Here is an 18,628-nt window from a genome sequence, read left to right as displayed (position 1 = left end):
CATTCGACTTCTCTCTCTCTCTAACACGACTCTCAGGTGGGTCATACGAAGAACGTGTAGCTGAAGAGGTAAGGGCTAGATATATGCAAATGTGACGCTCTAACGCACTTCGTCACTCCCTTTACGATCGGTAGACTCAACACTGAACTATCAGGCAACGTCGAGATGATGCTCTACCCCTTTACTGTAAAAGTATGTGGTTAAAGAGGAGCTCCTGTCGAGATTACACCAGATTTTTCTGTGGCCACTGTAATTAATTAGGATACGTATAGTGATGGCTCTACTTATAGGTGTCTTGGGAATACTTCCCTTTTCTTCCACCTGAGAAACTCTCATAATTATAATGTAATATGTAAATGGTTTATGGAGTAAATAGGAACATTTTTTTTTCGTGTTTTTCTCCCTATTTTTTTTATTAAATTGATAAGTTTGTTGACCCTTTCTTTATTGAAGTGTTATGCGGATTATACAGTGATTTTGTTAGTCAAATTTTTGGGTAGTCGAGGTGATATATGTCGCTTCGTGTGTTGCTAGTTTAAATGGTAACTTAGCAACGAAACACGACGATTTATTGTGGAAATATTTAGTTATTTTTCTAAATTTTGGGGCCCTTTTTTTTAGGATCTAACCAGGATCAAATTTACTCAGAATATAAAGCTTCCTTTCAGACATAATCTGTAAATTTGATCTCGTAGCGTGAGGCCCTAGAGATAGCTTTGAGTGTCACGCTTTGAAAATATAGTTTAGGGCCTCGCGAAGATTATTTAGTGAAGTCTCGTATATTATAGCTTAGAATCACATGTGTAAAACCGGTCTTAAGACGTTAGACGTGTGTGAGGATCAATCTACAGGGGCCTCACGTTTGTAGAACTCATGAATTTATACAGTTTAAGGCCTCAATCATTTAATTTTATTATTATTTGGCATAGAAGAAGGCCTTATATTGTAATATATCCGATCTTTAGATGTCATTTTTGCAAGATTTATTTAAAGAAGGCCCTATCGACTAGTGTTATTTCGAAGCATTAAATCTATTCTTAATACCTTATACATTTTAAATACAAAAATAGGACCACTAAAACTTTAAAAATGACACGATATTACTTTTATTTTAATACACAAGTGTCTATTGTTATTGCTGTTAGTTTTATGAACGGGGTCATAAGTGATAATACTTTTTATTAATTAAAAACGTAAGAAGGCCCACTCTAAATTGAATACGTTTCTTAAAATACAATTAGCAGATTAAAAAAATAAATGCATTTCTATGATTAATTAAATTTCAGGAGGGCCTCTTCTAAAAGAAAATATGCAACTCGATAGGAATTTATTTTTGATCTGAAAAAAAAAACAAGGAAAATGTAGACACAAAAAATAAAATAAAATAAAATAAATTAATAATAGAAAAACAAATTCAAATTGCTTTCTTAGAAGTGGAAAGGGGGAAGAGAAAAAACGGTGTTGACAGATCGAGTCCGGTTCGCATCACTTCTTTGAGTAGAAGAGAGGAGATTGTGTGCCGTCTAGCTTCTTTCCCATCTTGTGTTTGCCATACACCTGGCTGGATGTCTTCATTAGGATGTCTAGAACCGGTGGGAGGTCCAGGAAGAGGGGGCAGTTCTAACGTGCCGCTAGCTCGTAGAAAGGAAGAGGGGTCCCACGAGTCAATATAGGTGGACCGTGGAGGAGCCGGTAAACACATGGGACACGAGGCCCGCCCAGTAATCAGCCACTGTGCGAAGTGGCCCCTGGCTATTCGACAAGCCGCCAGCTCGTTAACAAAGGCAATATAGGCGAGTTTGACCCAACTGCACTTGTTTGGAATTCGTCACTGTGCACCTTTATTTGACCTGCAGCCATGCCCTGAAGGCGTAGATCAATGCCTGGGGCTTCACTTTAACTTCTGTTCGACCAATAGTAACCAGTTTGCATCATTAGATGTCCAATTTACTCTAACTATCATACCCTTTAGAGTTGTGTAATTTGAATCGACTGGCTGATCTTCTTCCAGTTTTGTTTGCTTCTTCTGTGAAGTCGCCTTCTCTTCTTCTTCTTCTTCTTCTTCTTCTTCACTTCTTTTTCTTCCTGCACTTTTTTTTTATGTTTGAATCACTCGAGATCACTTAAAAACTAAAATTAAGCCGACTTCTAAGGGCCCTAATTACATTTTTGACACCTGAAGTGGTTTTTAGGAGGTCTTAAAGTGTGAGAGGGTCACATTTGCGGTGGGAAGATGTGACAGTCGGGAATTAATGATTAATGATCGGTCACTTGATATCATGTGAACTCGATGGTGCCGAAAAAAAAGTTGAACATGTGTGTGGCCATCCGCTTTTTAAGAGGCCCCCAAACTCGAGAGGGTTGCGCTCCATTTGTAAAAGGACTCGTGTTGCACCTGCGACCTCCAGTGTAATGTTAAAGAACACCGAGAGCAGATACGAGAGAAATGTGTATTGTGGGGGGACACCACCATCATCAGGAGGCCCCTCATCGTTAAAGTTAATCGATACTAAAGGCTACTATTTTTATTATATTCCTATCTCTATAAGTATATAACCTCCATCTGTACAGTACCTGTACATGCACCTCAAGATGAAAGTTCCAAAATTATAAGGGGCCTCTTTTTGTTTAAAAGTTTAAAAATTTCTTAATATTCTTATGTAAATTAAGTGCTGTTAACTTCCAAAATTAATTTTCATATTAATTTTAGTGATTAAATAGAAAAACGTGAACATTTTATAGTGGAAACGTCAAATTTGATGCGCACTCAGTTCGGGTAAAGACAGAATAAAATCTCTTTAACGTAACACTTAATTAAATTACTTATTTCATCACGTAAAGTGGCCCTCAAAACATCATTTTACTTAAACAAATAATAATCAAGTAATATTTAATTAAATTATATCAATAAATGTGATATTACATTTGTTGAAGGGCCTAGATTTTTAAAGTAACAAAACAGTTGATGAATTCTAACTTATTTGGAAGTAATCAAGTAGAAAACATGATTTATTCATTTAAAACTTAAATACGATGATAAGTAATTTGATAGTTTGACAGTTTAGATTGTACGGGACCATTGGGGACTCGACTGTACTTCTATTAAGGCCTTAATTCCCATGGCCACTTGTTGCATTTAAGAAATTAATTGTTTTCCAAGAAAGTAATATAATAAATTTAATTAAGAGTTAATTATGTTGGTTTGACGTGAGAACCTTAATTAGATTAAGTAATAGAAGGCCTATAGGCATTGAATAAAGCAAAGCTGCCAACGTGATCATGTGGGTGGAAAAGGGCCATTAATTGATGTCGAGAAATGGGACCGAGGTCTTTGGGCTATCGGTCTTAACCGGAGATAGCAAACATAGGGTCATTCATCACGCTTTGCCCTTTCTAAATGCTCCAGTGACGTCACCGAGGCCATCAACTAACTTCTCCCCTCTTGATCGAAACTTTGCAAGCCTTTCCTTTACCCTCCCTAATTCGTGCTTGGTACAAAATAAGTTAAACTCCTTTAATTGTGATATTAAAACAGTTAAAAAGAATTTTTAAAAGGCATAACAGAAGGGCCTCGTCTCTAACTTTACTGTGTGCATTTAGAATATAAGTATGGCTGCCTTAATGCACGTATTTAAAGTATAATTATGTAACCTGGTCCTTTTTGAAAACGTTTTAAAACTTAAACGTATAAGAAAGGCCCTATTTGTATTTAAATTTAAGAAATCATCTTAATAAGGGCCTTTCTTTGTGTTTTGATTACAGAGGAAATTAGTAGGAGGAAGAGGATGATGATGATATTGCGAGTATATAAACGTTTATGGGGGCCTAGAATTCTCAAACAACTCTTAAATTTTAATTCAGGCACGTAGAAACAGGCCCTCCGGTCACGAAGCAGATATCTTGTTACCGTAGCAGAATTTACTATAATAACACGCTGACCTTAATTACCCTATCAGTCACGTCTCTTCTAATTACCTACCTTCCGCTTTTACTCTACAAATTAATTAACCTTTACATTCGCTATTTCCCACTCGTAAAGGCATACCTCAAAGGCCCAAATTCGACAAGTGTATCCGCTAAGGCCTTCATCATCTGTTAAAGGATCCCTTTTAAAAACAGAGGGGAGAAGAGCTTTCCTTCCTTTCAATTTTTAAAAGATTCTTTCTACTTTGCCCTCTTCTAAAAGGTGAAAAAGGGCCTCCTTTTCTTTTGATGGAAAGGATCTTTACGAAGAGAGGTTTCTCCATTAAAAGGAATATAAGAGGCCCCTTTAAAAGAAGAAAAGAACTTCAACTTTTAGGAAGATAGGGCCTCTTGAATCAAACTGTAAAAATGGTACCATTAAGACGTAAATGGAAAAGAGGGCCTTCTGTTTGAATGGTAGGGAGAGAAATCTTTTAGAAAAATAAATTATCTATTCAATAGAAGAAGGGAGCCATCAAAAAAAGAGGCCTTCACACATTAAACAGATTAATACGGAAAAAAAAGGGTTTCTTCAGTTAAAATATGCTTATTTACGTTAAATACGATATATTTATAAACGGGCCTTATTTATTAATAGGGAATTACTCATACGTTTTTAGATTTTCAGAATGGAGAAGGCCTCTCCTCCATAAAAGAACAAAGGTCTTTCCTCTCTCTTTTAAAGAAATGGAAAGGGCTTCTTTTGAACGAATCTTTAAGAATGGAGAACTTTTCCATTAAGGCAAAGAAAGGGCCTGTTAATAAAATGAAAAAAAGGGCCTTTACGTCATCCATCGAAAAATCCATCCATCAAGATCCTTGTTTAAAGTTAGAGAGGACCTTTTTTAGGAGGGAAGAAAGGGCTTTCACCGTTAAATGGAAGAAAGAGGGCTTTTAAGAGACGAAAGAGGGCTTCTATGTTAGAAGAAAAAGGCCTTTTAAAAGAAAACAACACGTTCTTTGAAGAAAATACCTTCTAATTAAAAAAAAAATGCTATAGAGACACGAAAAAGGGGCCTTCGCATCATCCATGAAGATCCTAGTTTAAAGGTAGAAGAAGACGTCATTTATGTGGAAGAAAGGGCCCTTCAAGAGACGAAGAAAGCTTCTATATTAGAAGAAAGAGGTCTTTTAAAAGAACAACAATACGTCTTTTGAAAAAAAAGCCTTCTATTTAAAAGAAACACTCAGAAATACGAAAAAAGGGGCATTCCCATTCCACGAAGATCCTGGGTTTAAAGGTAGGAGAAGACCTTCTTATTTATGTGGAAGAAAGGGCCCTTCAAGAGACGAAGAGAGCTTCTATATCAGAAGGACGAGACCTTTTAAGAGAAGAGAATTTCCAATAAAAAAAAAACAACAACAACACTCGAAGATCCCAGTTTAAGGGTAAAAGACGTTCTCCTTTATGCGACAGAAAGGGCCTTTGAAGAGACGGAGAAGAAAGAGGGCCGTCAAAAGGCCTCCAATAAGCGCGGAGATATAAATTAGCGAAGGGGGGGATTGGATATCCGGTAGTCTAGGAGGAGGATAAGCGATAGATAGAAGCCGAGTCATTTATCATCCCCCGTACGTGACGGTTGCTTTGGCTGGTAATAACCATGCTGAGGTGTGTCGACCGCTGCCGTCATCCAGCTTTTTCATGCTCATCTAATATAGATGATACTCGTGACAGATAGTGCGCTCACCGCCATTAAATATGCAGTTTACTGGCGAGGACGCGATCGTGAATTATTACGTTCTCGTGATGACCAAATAAAGTCTTTCGGGAAAGTGTCTCTCGCTCGTGACCAACCGTGATTTTTGTTCTTCCTTCTTCTTTTTATAAAACATTATAACGTCTTTTGTTAAATTTCCGACCGAATTTGCCATTGCACTAGCGCTTTTTTTTTTTTTTATGTGTTTGTATATTTGTGTGTGTTAAGAGATTTGCAATTTTCGTACGTGATTATTTTTTTCTTTTTTTTTTTTCGTTGTGTTTAAGGATTATTTTTTTGTAGTTTTTGAGGAGATTTTACTGTGTTTGTGTGTTTTTTTTTTTATTTGCTTATTTTAGGATTTTTTTGAAATGTTTGTGGGGTTTTTTTGGAAAAATTTCTTGACACATTTAAGAATATTTTTGGAAGAATTTTTAGAAAATTTTGAAGATTTTTCGGAAGAATTTCTTAAAATATTTCAGGACTTTTGCAGGATTTTCTTGAAATGTATGAAGATTTTTTGGAGGAATTTTTTGACATATTTCAGGATTTTTTTTGGAAGATTTTTTGCCATTTTTCAGGGTTTTTGGAGGAATTTTTTGACATTTTCAGGATTTTTGAAGGATTTTTTGACATATTTCAGGATTTTTTTGGAAGATTTTTTGCCATTTTTCACAGTTTTTGGAGGAATTTTTTGACATTTTCAGGATTTTTGAAGGATTTTTTTGAAGAATTTTTAAAAATTTTTGGGGATTTTTTGATGATTTTTGAGGATTTTTGGAAGAATTTCTTAAAATATTTCAGGGCTTTTGCAGGATTTTTTAAAAGGATTTGTTCACATATTTGAGGAATTATTTTTTGGATTTTCGACTTGTTTGACGAATGATGTTTTTGCTTTGTTTTTTTTTTTTATACTTTTGAAGAATTTTTGTTTTTTACACGTAATTAAGGTATTTTTTGTCACATTTACGTAATTTTTTTAATAATTCGGAATTTATACCGTTTAAATTATATTTTTAAAACCACATAAATTATCTAAAAATGCTAGAAAATGTATAAAAATAGGTATTTAATAAAAGAAATTAGCGATAAGCCTTCAAAAAATCTCAAAGTGATCATTTAAAGCTTGAAAAATCTGTAAAAATGCATAGAAACTTTCTGAAAAGCGTTTAAATTATATAAAAGCTTCAAAAAAATTTGTTAAAACAGTACAAAAATTAATTAAAAGCATGTTTGTACATTAAAAAAATTGCATTTTTACTATCAAAAATAACATATAAATGCATAAAACAATTTAGAAATAATATTTTATATAATTACTAACAAAAAACATCGTAAAAATCTTCTAAAAAGCGTGTAGTTCTTATAAAAAATGAGATTTTTAACCATAAAAAACTCCTCCAAAATCATGGAAACAGATAAAAATCACCTTCAAATATCGAGAAAAAACACGAAAATTAAGTCAAAACATCAAAAACACCACCAAAAAATCAAGAAAAACATCAAAAGTCAAGCAAAAAACACCATTAAAGATACTCCTCTTGAGCTTCTCTCACTCTTTAAACCATCCACAGATTCAAAATTAATACCCAAAGTAATAAATTATAAAGTATTTGAAGTAATGAATCGTTAGATGGGGGTAATAATTTGAAAAAAAAAAAAAATCTAAAGAAGAATCAAAGAAATTGAATAAAAATGGCACAAGAACCAAACGAAGAAGATAATTTGTGTTGTATGAAAATTTCATACGCACTTTATTATTAATTCAAGTGCTTATTATCTGCACTTTGTTCTCAGAAAAATACAGTAAATTCTTTTTTTCTTTGTGTTTTCTTCTTTGTTTTTTTAGAATTATTGTTAGCAATTGATAGAAGTGGATTTTTTTTTCTAAATTATGAATGGTCAGTGTATCTAAATGCGATTTTGTCACGTTAATCGCTTCATTCCAAATTATCTTCTTCTTTTTTTTTTCTAAAAACTTCAAGGGATATGTCACAGCCTCACTATCTGTTATATCAGGCATAATTTAAAGGCGAGATAAGGCTCCACGAGCCTTGAAAAAACCATTAAAAATCGTAGGGGAATTTGCGTGAGTAACTGCAAATAACTTCTGTAAACTATACTTTACATGTATTGGTATTATTTCGAACTAAAATTTGGAAGGTTTCTCTACAAATTACAAGAGATTTTAAGGCTCGATAAGGCTTAGAATGCCTTGAAAATTGCGAAGAGAGTAAGTCAAATATGCTGTGTTTCTTACTTAGATTTACTTGTAATTGTGTTAAAATTCTAAATTTTTAGAAGGTTATAACTTAAATTTTGACTTGTAAATTTAATTTCAAGGCTTAAACTTATATTTTTGAGCCTTAAATCGCTTTTAAAATGGTTTATATAAGCGATTTAAACGTCGTTCTAGCAAAAACGTAAGCAAAATTCCTAAATTTTAGGGGTCCTAATTTAAAAATTTATGCCTGAAATGTAGTATAAAGGCTAATAGACAGTCTTAAGCCTTAAATTACGTTTAACACTAGTAAAAATATTTGTTTTTAAACAATTTTTATAGGTAATTGGTGGTGACGATTCTAGCAAAAATATAAATAAATTTTTACTGATACGTGACCCCCGAAGAGTGTAGACAATTCAGTAACCTTTCAGGAATTATTTACGAGTGTCCAAATTTTATTTTAGGGGCCAAAATTAGTACTATTTTAACAGAAATTTCGAAGAATGAGATCGACGAAGTACTGCGAACGAATTGATGAAGATCTCCTTTGATGAATTGATGCTGTAGGAGGGATAATTGTCTCAAGTGTCAATTAACCTTCCAGATAAACGATCTTGTATGTGGTTACAAGATGACATTACGCGATAAAGGGTTGTAACTCAGGAGTATCCATTCAAATGTAGGAATGTATTATATCAAATTGATGAATCACATACACTATAAGTCTAAATTTCTTTATGAAATTTCAATACTTTTACTATTAAAATAACTAAAATTAATTAAATTAGAAGCTCTTTTTAAAAAAAATATATATTTTAATTAAAATTGGGGCCCTTTTCTTGAATCATTTCAGTGAGTTTTAAACTGCTAAGTGCTGACGTTTCAGCACAATTTGATCCAATTTTTTAAGGATGAAGACGTCTAAACACACTTTAGATAATTGTTTAATTGATTAAAACTTAATTATATAACAAAATTATTTATTTTTAAGCATAATTTTAACTATAATCAAGTTATTTATATATATTTCCTATAGTTTAAGGCATCATCAGATGGTGATTTTCTCCAAACAATCTCCTTTTTTTTTGGTACGACTTTACAACTTAAACACGAATCTACAACCCACACAGACACATTAAAGTTGTTCTTAAGATAAAATTTCGGTACTTATTTACACATTATTTTGAATATTTTGTCCACTTTTTACGTAATGTTAACACCCTTCTTATACCTCCCAAACTAAACTTTCTTATAGGTCTTTACAAGAGGTATACAATTTAAAAACCACCCCTCACAAGAAAAACATGCTGCAAATGCAAATATATCCCATAATTTATCTTATTAGAGAGAGAAAAATCTCAAAAAAAAAAGAAAAAAAATGCATGGATAAGAAGAGGAGAGAGAGAGGGAGAGAGAGAAGCAAAGTTTATCGTTTACAAGTAAACAGATATAAGAAATGAGACTTTAGAGGTTTAAGAAAGAAAGGAAAATATAAGTAAAGGAGCAGTTATTACATCAAATTTTTATATTCGACAATAGTAAAATTTTTAGGTTATTGACACTCAGCATCCGATGATACTGCGTTTTTTACTTCTTCTCCTCCTTCTCCTCCTCCTTCTCCTCCGCCTCCTCCTCCTCCCGCTCTCCTCCATCACTAATCAGAAGCTGAAGAGTGATGTAAACAACGCAATAACACGAGACTTCATATCTCGAACTTGGCGATAAATGTAGAATAGAAGAAAACATCTACCAGCATTTGACCGTGTAATTTTGTGTAGTTTGAATTTTAAAAAACCTTAGATTTCCCTCTTCATCTGCCCCCTCCTCCCCCTCCTCCTCCTTCTCTCCCTCTTCTTCTTCTTCTTCTTCCTCGTCTTCTTCTTCGTCTTCTCGCAAATGTCGTAAAGTGTTTTGTTGTTTATTCCTGTCATTTTTTTTTTAAACTTTTTCTTTACACGAATCACCCCGATCGTAAAAGCTGCGCTGCCAAACAATACAGACTACAAATAAAAAGGATTTTTTCGCCTTTTTTTTAAGGTTTTGTATTCGATTCTTCTTTGTGCCTTTCTTCTTTATATATTTAAGGTTTCCTTTTGCCTTTTTTTTTATTTTTTTTTATTTTTTAGCTTAGATACAAAGCGGATATTTAAGGCTCTACGTGATCGAAATTCTATAGAGGCTAATTTCTATTAGGATTTCTGGCTCTAGTTTTTAATTTGTGCTCTTTTATCTGGCTTCCTCTCAAAATTTGGCACATTATAATTACATCGGATAGCCTTATTTTAATCTCTAAAGATGTGAAGTTTAGCAGAAGCAAGTGGAAATGTAGAAGAGGATGTTTGAAGCTTCTGAATGCTCAAAATATATCAGTCTTTTTAGATACAGCTTGTAGAAAGAAAGGCTCAAAAGGATCACAGCTTTTTACAATTTAAAATTTATAGAAAGGCTCAAAATATATTACTTTGACTGTATAAAAGGCTACATAACGTTTGTGGATATTCTCTACCCTCTAAGTTGTCTATAGAAGGTAGATAACGTTAATACATTTGATATAGAGTTATAACCTCTAAAGAACCTAATAAACAGGCTGAAGAACTTAAATAAGGCTTCCTAATCAGCATTTTATAGGTTCCAGAGCCTCCAGAATGCTACCTTTGTATATTTTAAGCTGTATGAAGTTATATAAAGCACTATTTTAAATAGTACAAAGCATTTAGAAGGTCTAAAGAATCTATTTAGGCAATGTTAGCCTAAGAAACTCTTCTGTAGCTCTTTTATAACGTAGGATCCCATACAACTTTATGATGTGCCAATACAGCATTGGCTCCAAACAATGTTCTGCAGCACATGGAAAGTTCTAAGGGCCAAAAAGTAGAATATCAACACATCTCGAGAGGTGCTTTAACTATTTTTATATACGAGGATCCGTTTCTTTCTGTCAGAAAAAAAAAAAGGAACAGCTTACTGTAAAGCTAACAGCCTGCAACAGAAGGACCTCCTTGATTTATGAGTCCTGTAAAATGAAATTGTTAGACCTCCTGAGACTAGCTGCTAACTGTGTAAATTACCTTGATGTTGCTAAATGTCTTCTATTCCTTAAAAAAAAGTCTAAATTTACGATTTCTGTCTCCTTTATAAATTTCTACATCTGCTCCTCATCTTCGATTGTTATCAGCATCTCTCTACTCTCAGCATAGAGAATATGGGATTTTTGTTTAAATTAGTTTTAGAACGGGTCTTTTTCTTGAAACTGAGAAGGAAATTTACTTTTTTTGTGATGCTAGATGAATTTTAATTAAGTGCTACCCCCCTATATTAATCGAAATTTAGACGTGTTTTTAGGTGTCTCGTCGTGTTATGAGTCGATAAAACTTGATTCTCTAGAAGCAATATACGAGCTAGCAAGGGGCCTTCTATTAATATATAGGCCCTTCGAGCTTCTATTCTTTCCTGTGATTATAGAATCTATAATATAACTCTATATGAATGCTTGTATATAACAAAGGCCTTTTAGATAAATCCCTCCTCACTTATTATAGATCAATATTGAAGAGTGAAAAGAAGGGTGTCTTTTTACAATAAAAAGGTCTTAATTTACGATAACAAATAGTTAATAAACATCATTATCCTTCATAATTGATGATATAAATGCTCTTATAAGTGGTATAATAGGCTAAATTAAAGGGGGATGCTTTGCTATAAATGTAGAAGAAATTAACAATTAAAGAATCATGTTGTAGATGATTAGACACTTCAAGCTTCGTTAAAAGCTTCGTGAAGTACAGTATTAACAATTAGGAACCGTCCTTTTAGTAGTCAAAAACTATAACTCAGCATCAGGATTCTGTAGTTACAAGTGGTTTGTATCATTCTGTTGTCTTGTAGTCCATCTTGTGTTAAACACCCTCCCCTCTCACACTGAAAGAATGTGTATTTTAGTAGAAGACCATTCAAGTTTTTTTTTCTTTGGGATCGGAACTTTTTTCCTGTGTAACATCTCGGACAATTTGTTTCTTCAAAACTACGTGAAGGAAGAACAAACGTTGTATTTACTAGATTTTGCGGTTTACGACGGAAGAGTAAATGCTGTCTTCCTCTTATACACCCTTCTACCATCCTCATTTCATAGTTGAAGCACGTCTGTGAACGAAAGTATTTCGATCTGTCGATAAAATCGGACCGAATTGGACAAAACGAAACTTATTTTTCCAGTTTAAGAAGAGAACAAGAAGAGAAAGAAGAGGAGGAGGAGGAGGAGGAGATGGATACGAGATTCTTCTCCAACTGTTTCTGCTTTTATTAATGTAGTAGTATAGTTAATACTGTGGTGGTAGTATGTTTGGGACATCTGGAATACTAGTGAAAAGGCAAAAAGGAACTCAATAGAATGTAAAGCTACCGCAACGGGATTAAGTAAAGCGGGGATGTAAAGAGAAAGTTTTACTTGTATTGAGATTAACTGCTGCGCTTTTACACCCCAATTCTTTGTTAAAGTTATTGCACCAAACTTAGTAAATCGTACGACACCCCCTTTGAATCTCTTGCTTCTTTCACGAAGGGGATTTTCTCTTCTACCTTTTCTAAGTCTATAGAACTTTATAATGGTTCCCTTATACAATATAATTAACATGCGACAGATTATACCTTTGATCTTAAGATATTTCTATTAAAATTTACTACGTAACACGTTAAATAATTGTTCTATATTGTGCATTTCTTCCTGTTACTGTCATTTCATTAAAGCTAATTTTATGGTAGAGATAATGGATTAAAAAAAAACAGTAGCACCCTTCAACCCATGAGATAGAACCAAAAAAAAAAAAAAATTGTTTTTCCACCTCTCTTTTGACCCTCACTTTGGAAGTTTAGAACTAAATCGCTCCATGTTAGCCAATATTAGAAGGGGGGAAAGCAACTACTATCCTCCACATCCCATAACTTTTACTTTACGTCCTGGGGAGACGTCCCGCTGGTTGTATATCTGTCAAATTTACAGTTATGGAACCTTCTACTAAATCAAGTGTCGGTCATCCTGGCCGGCAGTCTGTCCCCTTTTGCCTTCCGGCTCTTCTATTCTGTCATCTGCACTGTTAGACCTCTCTGATAAAACTATACGACGAAACTATGTGTTGCAACACACTCATAAAGACCCCTTTGCAATCCGGAAAAGATTACTTTTCGAAAATTCTTCATTTCCACCCGTCGCACTTATCTGTTTCGGGGAAAAGAAGGAGGGGTGGAGGATTCTTCTAGTATTGAGGGCATTTATCTTTGTTAAATTCTCTTGCAAATAGAATTTATGAGGTCTGAAATGTTGTTGTAGAAGAATTTGAAGATGTTTAGTTGATAAAATATCGAAACTTTCAACTTGGAAAGATGTTTATCTTTAAGGCATCCCCCCTCTCTGGTAGTTTAGGGGACGTTATGAGATAAGTCTTTAGTAATATGAGGGATGCTACGTTTCTAATTGAAAATTAATAGATAGAAACGTGTATAAAATAAAATGATAGTCTGTGGTTAATCATTTATGACGTCAAAATGCAGTGTTAGAGGTGAAGATTCTGTAGAAGTTCTGTAAAGTACAGTCGACACCCCCTATAACAGTGTTGATTTTTCCGTTTTATATGAATTCCATGTTGTACGAGTGACTTAGATTTTACAGATACGTGTGCCGGGCTGTGAACGGCTCACGTATTTGTAAAATTCAAGTGACTCGTACAACATGGAATTCATATAAAACGGAAAAATCAACAGTGTTATAGAGGGGGTCGACTGTAAGGTATAAGATGTATCTTTATGAGATTCTCGAGTTTTTGAGTAAGTTTGAGATATGTAAAAACATTTTTGTAAGGTCTTAAGGCCTTATAAAGTCCCTCTATATGATTTAATTCGTGTTACAAATGATTCAAAGCCTTAAAATACATTTAAACATTAGGTTATCTAAATTTCCGTCTTTAACTCTTTTGATAGATATTTAGCCTTTTGTATACCCTTCAAAAGGCTCAATATTCTTCATCTTATAATAGAAATAAACGTCTTTAGCATACCTAAGAGGCCTTACATGGATTTTTAGTTTTTCATCACTGGAATAAATGAAGGCCTTTCTAGTGAGAAGAGTAATAGACCGGAGAAGATGTAAGTAGCCTTCCGATCTTAGCCTGTTTGTGAGGCCTGTAAAAGGTTAAAAGTAAAAACTATTAGGCACATTCAAGCAGGGGCATCATCCGATTATGACTTGACAGCTGGGTAAAAGCGCAACGTGATAGATAGAAGCAAATAATGATTTGTCTTTCTCATAATAGCATCAATTAGAGCGGAGAATAACCGGGCGAGACCATTAAGAGATCACGTCTCCACGTGACCTCCTATAGCACATTAAGGCCTCTTAACCATTTGTAAAACTCCCTACGGTCTTGGTGGTTCCTCTCTAATAATAATAATTCGTTTTCTTTAGCAAGTTATAAGGGATCCGTCTGAGTGAGGAAGTTGGTATGAACGATAGGAAAGTTCTTTTCTTCTTCCACCAGAGATTAGTTTGTTGTGTAGAAAGAAAGGGTGACCTCCTATTGACGCAAAGATGATGGATGATCAGGAGACTTCTAATTCCGTCATAAATGACGTAAACATTACGTAGGCGCCAGTTGTCCCCCCTTTTTTAATTCCTTCTATTTGTTCAAGGGGGTAGAGGAAGAAGACGATGGATAAAGGAGAAATTTTTTTTTTCTCATAAGGCTAATTCCTTTATCGCGACGGTTGAACAGAGTAATTCTTGTCACATTATTACTGTCTTTTTTGTCGGTTTTCGTGTTCACCAGAGTGTAAATCTCGCTCATTTTTATTGGCTCCGGGTCAAGAAAACTCACCTTTTCACGAAAATAAAATGATGACCTCCTTTCAAAACTTCTTAATAAGTTAAATTATTGCTCAAGATGATCGGGGAAAGCTAAACTATATACTATAAGAGGCTTTAAACTTCGAATTTAATCAATATAAGATAAAGTTTAACCTACAGGAGGCCTTAAACTTTAAGTTGACAGAAGGCATCAATTTGCGAATTCATTCAGGAGAAGGTAAACTCTAGCCTACTTTTTAACTCAATTAAGATCTTTAAGAATCCTTTAAACTTCGAATTAAATCAAGATAAACTTAATTATATCCTGCGGGAGGCCCTCAAACTTTCACTCTGCCCCATACTCAACGTGTCCGATACATTTTAGCACACGTGAGTAGTGGCATAAACTGTAGAAAATAGGTTAATAAATAACCCAAAAGAGGCCTCATTAATCATTGAAATTGCTATAAATCATATGAAATTATCCGATAGTTATAATGATTAATAATAAAAAGCTTCTCTAAACACGACATAATAATTAAAATGTCGATATGGCATAGATTTAGTCGTTTCGTGCAGAAAATCGTTCGATAGAAAAAATTTCGTTCCGTATTTTCTATGATAATTTGGCACGAAATTTTCATTTCTACGAATTTATAAAAGTTGACAAGTTAAATTCTGATTAAAATTTTCCAATTTATAATCATATGCAGCTGTAAAATGTATTTACTTTCATAAAATGTCTTTCTCCCCCCCTCTCTCTCTCTCTCTTTGCTTTGTTTTCCTATTCTCCTTTGCACTTTAATATATTAAATTTTATATTATCTGAAAGGTTCTTCAGCACTTAAACATTTTAAATATCACCTTTATATGTAAATATTCTTAATATTTTAATATTTTCCTTTATAGAGTATATCCATCTTCTATGATACTTTGTATGTCTTATAGGCCTATATACTATACTTTAAGGCTGTTTATAATGTGTAAAACCTTTTATTTTTATCTGAATTTCTATAAAATTGTTTATTTTTCACTTGTTCTCATTTTTATATACATATATTTAGCCTTCTTTATGCTCTTTAATCTCAATCTTTCGTGTATAGAATGTAAACTCCATCCTTTACTCATCCTTACTTTAGCCTCATCTTTAATATAAATCCTACTTCTTTTTTTTTTCTATCACTTCTCTTACGTGTTTAGTTTTAGTTCTATCATTTCTCATGCTTTCATTTTATTATAAAAACACCACCAAACTACACAATTAACTTCGGAAGATGGAGATAATTGGAAAGAACACACTTTAAACACAGCATCAGCGGTTCAATAAACGTTTTAAAATTTTAAAGAAGTGAAATTTTCCGTGGCACGTTATACGCTACTTAATCGTAGAAGAGATCTAATGAGAGATTTCAAACTAAATTTATCTTATTCTGCATTAATTACGTCCCTAAATAATGTAGAACTAACAGAAGATCTCATCGGAAGTAACTCCGATACGGAGGTGGAGGAGGAGGAGGAGGAGGAGAGAAAATCGTGACAGTCAAACGGAGGTTAATAACGAGACGGAGGACACCGCCGAAGGCTTCAAAGTGGTCGAGAGGGGGAAGCATGAATACAAATGATTTAATTTGCAGCAACCGGCATCATTCTCAAAGGGTTTGCCGCAAATTGAGGACTGAAGCCTGCTCCAAATTCATTAGCCATTCATCCTGTTGCAGCCGCGGGCGAGCATCACTCAATTGGATGAAACTCATCCGTCACGTGACAGGACACGAACGGAAAACGATCCAGGTATGCCACGATCTCTTAAGATACCCCCCTTTTCCTACTATTAATTGCGCATCTCTTAACAATACATCGATCTTTACTTAAAATAAAATTTATTGTAGGAGAGATTTTTACAAGAAAATATATAGCTTAATATATACTAAATTAGTATATTTATTTAAATAATAATAATAATATGAGCATTAAAAAATGTACATTTGTAAAATACAACCCCTTTATCATTTTGGAATTCTAACGTAAAAATTCCTATATTAATTAATTTAAAAATGTTATATTTAATTAATTTATAATTCTGTGACTTCTCTTGTATAATATATCATTAAAAAAAACCTTAAAATTTTACATAATAATAGGAAAACAAATGAATAAAAGGTTCGATAAGTTAGGAATGTTAACTTTCCTGCATAGCAACAGATGCTTTGCAGAGAAGCCCCTATTTATTAATTCTAATATTTAATAACATATTAAAAAAATATATTACACAAAATTAACAAATTTCTAAATATTTTATATAATTTAATAATCTACATTTTATTATAATATTTGAAATAATTTTATTAATTTTTAAGTAATAATGAAAAAAAAAAGTTATAAGAGTAAACTTCCCTGCAATGCTCTAAAGCTTTGCAGTGAAGCCACCATTTACTGAAAAAGTAGTGATTTCTTTTTTTCTTAAAATATATTATGGGAAAAACAATAGATTTACAAGAAGAAAGTACATTGTTTGCATAATTTAACACAGTTTAAAGAGCGTATTAAGTTAAAGTTATTAGCCTTGCTCTAACATAAATGAAAAGGTTTAATTTGTTTCTGCAATCAATAAATTCGTTGAAAGGTTTTTACACGATTACTTGCCATCAAGATCGTTCTTTTGTAAACACAATAAGGGAGATTCACAATATATTTTACAAGGAAAAGTTGACTTAGCTTGTTTAGTTAATAAGTTTAGAAAGATCTTAGAAAACTGTTAGTTTGTCTGCCCAGTTTCAAGCATAATTAACAGAGAGACGAGTAAGGAAAAAAAGAAAAAGGCATCACAAGATTGTGGTCCAGTTTCTTTGTAAGGAAGGTTTAATATTGTGTAGACTAATTCCCAGCAGTTGGCCCTTCTCAACTGTTTCATAACTCACCCTTCTCTACGATTACATCTAGACAAATGTTAGCAGAGTAACATAAACGTCATTTCTCTCTTAGCTGAGTCGATTGGAAAGACTTAGTGCAAGGCCCTCTCAATCTTTGGGGGCAAATTAAAGGCGTAGAGGGCAAATTGTGAGATAAAGGTCTCAGAAAGGACACGTCAGTTTAGAGTGATTGACTGGCGATAAACGGTGAGCGTGGTGTAGCCATAACCTTCTGTTGGAGGTGAATTCTCACAGCTTCTCCTTCCTCTTAGAGTGAGAGAGGAGAATGATAGCATCTCGAAGAGGTGGGGAGAGGGGGTTGCAAAGTTTGTTATCAACAATCTGGCAAAATATACTCTTCTGGTCACCCGTCTAATCCTTAATTCCACTCCGATCCTTTGCTATATTTTTTTCTTTCTTCTTTCTTTTATTTTTTGCACGATTTAATAGAAGAATGGTACGAGAGCGATAGATTATACTCACTCTGGTATCATTTCTCACTTTCTATGAGGTTAATTTTTCAAGTTAATCTTCGTTTTCTTCGCGACTTCTCGTCTTGGAGGGCGATTTATGCAGAACGTAAAAGGGGGGAAGATGTTTAAAAAAGTATTATATCTCATATATATGGTAGATAATTGCACCTGAGGCATGAACTATCCACTAACGATCTTCTTCGGGAGGGTGTGAAGGGATGTCTCTAACAGATGATGGTAATCTGCTTTGCAATTCCAAAAGGTGAATATCAAAACACTTTTCCTGTTGATGTGCATTTTACTAAACAATTTGGGATGCAAATTTTATGCCTGGAACAGGGGAAAAACCAAAAAGAAAAAGAAAAAAACAATGGAGAAAATTTATGATTTTGGCTACGTGTACACACACCATCAGACCGCGTGTTCATGAGGTGCAATATAAACATAAAAATTAACAGAGGGTTTCAGATTTTTTAAGGGGTAAAATAGGGAGTTTGAAAAGACTAAATTTATAAAGGAAAAATAAAAAA

Source organism: Centruroides sculpturatus, unplaced genomic scaffold, assembly GCF_000671375.1.
Source record: "Centruroides sculpturatus isolate CEXI.00-Female unplaced genomic scaffold, Cexi_2.0 scaffold183, whole genome shotgun sequence".
In the NCBI taxonomy this organism is placed as follows: domain Eukaryota; kingdom Metazoa; phylum Arthropoda; class Arachnida; order Scorpiones; family Buthidae; genus Centruroides; species Centruroides sculpturatus.
Note: the sequence above shows the minus strand (reverse complement) of the source record.